The sequence below is a fragment of the Triticum dicoccoides genome, unplaced genomic scaffold (assembly GCF_002162155.2).
Source record: "Triticum dicoccoides isolate Atlit2015 ecotype Zavitan unplaced genomic scaffold, WEW_v2.0 scaffold166926, whole genome shotgun sequence".
NCBI lineage: Eukaryota > Viridiplantae > Streptophyta > Magnoliopsida > Poales > Poaceae > Triticum > Triticum dicoccoides.
In genome coordinates this window covers 1,048-5,643 of record NW_021219399.1, presented here as the reverse complement: position 1 = coordinate 5,643, position 4,596 = coordinate 1,048, and the positions used below count along the sequence as shown (strand labels likewise).

At 42.4% G+C, this 4,596-nt stretch overlaps 1 long non-coding RNA gene across 1 annotated transcript; it reads right to left on the bottom strand.

Annotated features, from left to right (window-relative positions):
• Nucleotides 1-1,904: 1,904 nt before the first annotated feature.
• Nucleotides 1,905-4,361, bottom strand: LOC119344379. The gene is made up of 3 exons (XR_005166620.1): nucleotides 4,206-4,361; nucleotides 3,844-3,945; nucleotides 1,905-2,153 (listed from the first exon to the last, which is right to left on the bottom strand). It is a non-coding gene; the product is annotated as an uncharacterized LOC119344379 (long non-coding RNA).
• Between the last annotated feature and the right edge of the window lie 235 nt (nucleotides 4,362-4,596).

Here is a 4,596-nt window from a genome sequence, read left to right as displayed (position 1 = left end):
TATTCACGAATTTAGAAAAAAATCATGAACTTTAAAATGTTCATTGTTTCAAAAAAACATGAATTGGAAACAATGTCACAAATTTGAATAAATGCTCATGAATTGGAAAAAAAATCCTATCGGCTGACTGTCAGGGTTAGCCGTCAGGCATAGCTTGATAGGGAAAATGCAAGATGTGTGACAGCTGGCTGACATGAACCTTATTCATGTCTGTTTTCCTTGTTTTCCTGACGGTTTTGGCTCGGCAGGGTTATGTAGGGGATATGTATATAGAGGTTGGACAAAGTAAAGGGTGAAACATAAACATTACATTCTTTTTAAGTAGTATATATATGGACATTACATATAGTTGTAAAATATTTATTCAATATATGTAGAATAATAGAATGAAAAACATATTCATATGCATGTTTGCATGTGGCGATGGCTCTTTTCACATGCATAATCGCATGTTGAGGTGGGCCTTATCCTATTCATAATTATATAATGATGTGACATGTTTGCATGTGTTAAGGTAAATAAGATAGGTGAGGCCGACTCCCTTAGGTATATAGGATTGGGACTGAGAAAATGAGATGTTTACAAGCATGGATTGCAATGCATAAATACACCTAAGTACGCACCATGCAATGCTGAGACTGCCGGAGACAACTTTTGGCGTGCCAGCCCACGTATCTTTCTTTCTTTGCAGGCCAGTCATGCATGTGAGCCGGGTCCAAGATTGATCATCAGATTACTTGTTTCGTTTCTTTGATGGGATTCATGCATGCTTAGTTTTCTTACGAGGGAACGATCCAGAAGTGCACATCGCAAAATGGGCGACCGATGCCCACACGCAAAACAAGCAGGAGGAATGCATGACCTTCCACTTGCATTCGGTTATTGGGTAGAGTACATGCATACCAGCCCTTCCACCTGCAGTATATATCCATGGTTTCTTGTTCTACTGCTGCTATATAAGACCATTCACACGAGAGAACCAACCAAGTTAGCCAGCGCTTGAAGTCGGTGAAGCTCTCATGAACAAGCTCGTGTGATATGACCATGCCGAAAAAGTTCCCAAATTAACCTGAACATGTGAGATTGGAGCAAACCAAAACCCATTCACACCTCGAAGTGGTCGGAGTCGGCTAGTTGTACCTATACAAAAATTCGGCCATGCTTAGGGAAGGATTGGCAGTAAATGACATGCCAGTGTGAGGAGCCGGAGCAGATGACAGGCCCCGGATGCATGCGCGGAGGAGGAAGCCGTAGGTTGCGCACAAGGTTGGTGTGTTGTGGGGGTAGAGCTGGACCCCATCTACATGCTGCGAGTACATGGTGCAAAAATTTGGTTATTGGGTAAAGTACATGCATACCAGCCCTTCCACCTGCAATACCAGCCCTTCCACCTGCAATATATATCCATGCATGGTTTCTTGTTCTACTGCTGCTGTATAAATTATAAAACCATTCAAACGAGAGAACCAACAAAGTTAGCCAGCCCTTGAAGACGGAGCTATGATGAACAAGATCTTGTGATAGGCCGATGCCCAACAAGTTTCCAAATTAACCTGAGCATGGGAGATTAGAGCACACCAAAACACAAGCACACCTCGAAGTGGTCTGAGTCGGGTATTTGTACCTACACCAAAAATTTGCCATACTTAGGGAAGGATTGGCAGTTAATTCCATGCCAATGTGATGAGCCGGAGCAGATCACAGTCCGCGGATGCATACGTGGTGGAGGAATCCGTAGGTTGCACACACAGTTGGTGTGTGGTGGGGGTGGAGCTGGACGTCATCTACATGCTGCGAGCATATAGTGCGAAAATTGCTAATCAGTAGCAATGGCACCGAGTGATGACCAGATCCCACTCAATTTCTTCAATCTTCGGGCAGCGGGGCCAGAGATGACAGTCTACCCCATGGCGTAAGTTGATTATTGTTCATACGCACATACAGCCATTGCCCTTGGAGGATCTTGAGAATTTGTTTTTCCATATTTTCAGGAACCACCGACGCCGTTTTGTGAGGAACCTCCCCAAGCCTGTTGGCCCACCCCGGCGCTGGGGACGTCTTTAGGACTCAAGGCTCAAGCAAACTTATCCGTCGCAGCAGCTGCCCGAGTGGCTGCTGCTAGACCTGCACGTGTTCTATACATGCGAACCACTCTGCATTAAGAAAATTCCCGGTTAAGAAAAAAAAATAGTTTGTGTGTGAAACCAGTAGTGTTTGTAGTGGATGTCTGAAATATGTTCAAGAGGCTTATTCAGTTTTAATACGAGATGTAGCTTCTGCAATGTAATTGACTTGTGACCTGGCCCCATATCGGGCTAAGCACCAATGCTTCAGCGGTTGTGTTCTACGTACAGTTGTGTTGTAACTTGTGAGCCTATTTGGAAAACTATTAAGGAGGGTTGTTTTGGAAACATCGAGTGTTTTATTAAATATTGTGCAATGTTCTGAATCCGTGGTCGAGTATTTATTTTTCTGATTTGGCTCGGTGCTTCTCAGAGGGAGGGATGCAATACAACAATGCTGCTTTTTTCTTAATGGCTTCTCAAATATACTTGTCTTTGGAAGCTATTCAAAAGAAACAATAACAAAGTGCTCCGATGGCCTACTTCTATCGTCAAACAGATGCACATCGTAGCCTCATGAACTCCTCATCGATGATTGGAGTATTATGATGTCTCACCTAACTACCTTTCTCTAAATTTCCCTGTAAATTAATCTTTATCAGTTATATAGTTTTGGTTTTTATTTTCTTTTTAATCTTCTATATCTAAATAGCTAGGCCTGACTAACTTATTCCTCTCAACATACAAGCATGCTACCACATCATTAGATGTGCATGGTAAAAGACTCACATCAACATGCAGCCATGTATAGGAAAAAGTCCACCCCAACATGCAAACATGCTATATGCTTTTTATATTTAGTAAATATTTTGCAACTAGACAAAAATAAAACACTAAGTTATATGTATTTTCAGTTTTATTCATCATATTATTACTTGATATATTCACGTTTCAAACAGCCAAAACATTCCAACAACTACATGCGGGGTATCATCACATTCGATAAAATGCATATGAGTTCAACATTGGCAGATGGTGCAATGTCTGCAATATCTTTGGATTTTTGGCTTTGATTGGGAATAAACATCGTTGTGGTTTTTTTACCTTTGGTACGCTTGTTATTGCTTATGGTCATCGCATTTCAAAAGGAAGAATAGAATTTATAATAATAAGTGCCTTTGTCAAGTTCAATTGAAAAGATTTAAATGGCGCCAAGTCTGTTTATATTTCTAGAAGCATGAACGCCAAATTTTGATCAAATAATTACTGACTGGTAGGTGCAAACATAAAACCAGGTCCAACAAAGTTAGACAGACTTCAGGGCCGGTCCTGAGGTTTCGGGGGCCCGGGGCGAAACTAGAATATGGGGGCCCTTAAGACAAACATAAAAGTAATTATATATATAATAATATAATTTCTTGGTGACTTTCGACATACGACTTAGCCCCTCGCCTCTCGGTGACAGGGTGTGGTCATCCAAATATCAGTTGTGACCGGTGACACGTAAGTCCTGAGGGCGTTCAGGACTCAGGAGAAGCATCGCATGAGGCAGTAACATATCGTCCTGCGTGCATGTCCAGTCTCATGTGGCGTCATGTTGCTTCCCGCTTGAACAGCAACACTCTGCGCTACTACTTTGGTTGTACTAGCTCGTATTAACTAACATGTATACGATGCATATTTTCTGAATATTATGCCTAATGCATTTTAATAAACTCACAGTAATTAAAGATCTCAGTTACCTATGTATCACAAAAAATATGTTCAGAAAAGTACATACCTCTCTACTTTTCTTGGCACCTCGTTCATCTTCAGGAAGTGACATCTCAAATCCTTGCACGGAATTGAGCCGAGATTTCGTGCTGTATTATATTGTTATTACCTACGAAATCAGCAAGAGTTCTTAGGATTAGGACTGTAGTACTCAATGAAAATAGTAATACAGTAATACAAATGAAATTAGAAGAGAAACTAATCTGATATAATTATACTATTTGTTTGAATTGTGATGGGGGTGACATGAATCCCCTAGCCATAATTCTGTCGTCCACACAATCGCCGATCTAAACCTTGGGTGGATCCAAAAAACTGAAACATCTATAAACCCTAAGATAAATAAGAGAATTTTGATATGAGACGTACCTATATATCTCCTTCAGATCCATTAGACGGATGGATTGGCTGGGACGGTTTCGTAAAGATCAGAGCTGTAGAGGAATAATCAATTTTAGAGAGGAGGCAAGTGGCGGCGGATGACTGTTTTCGGCGGCGGCGGCTGCGAGCCTCAAAGCGAATCGATCAGCACGATCCGCCGGCGTGTATGTGCGTGAGGAAGGACTATAGCAGTGCGCCTGTGTGCTACTACTCGGGCCAGGCCTTGTTTCATTTTTTTTCCTGCGCATGCGTAGCCCAGTACGAAGTAGAGCACCCTGGTGGGGGCCCCTTCCCTTTGCGGGGCCCGGGGCGGCCGCCCCGCTCGCCCCCCCCTCAGGACCGGGCCTGACAGACTTATTAATATATTCAGGTGAAACGT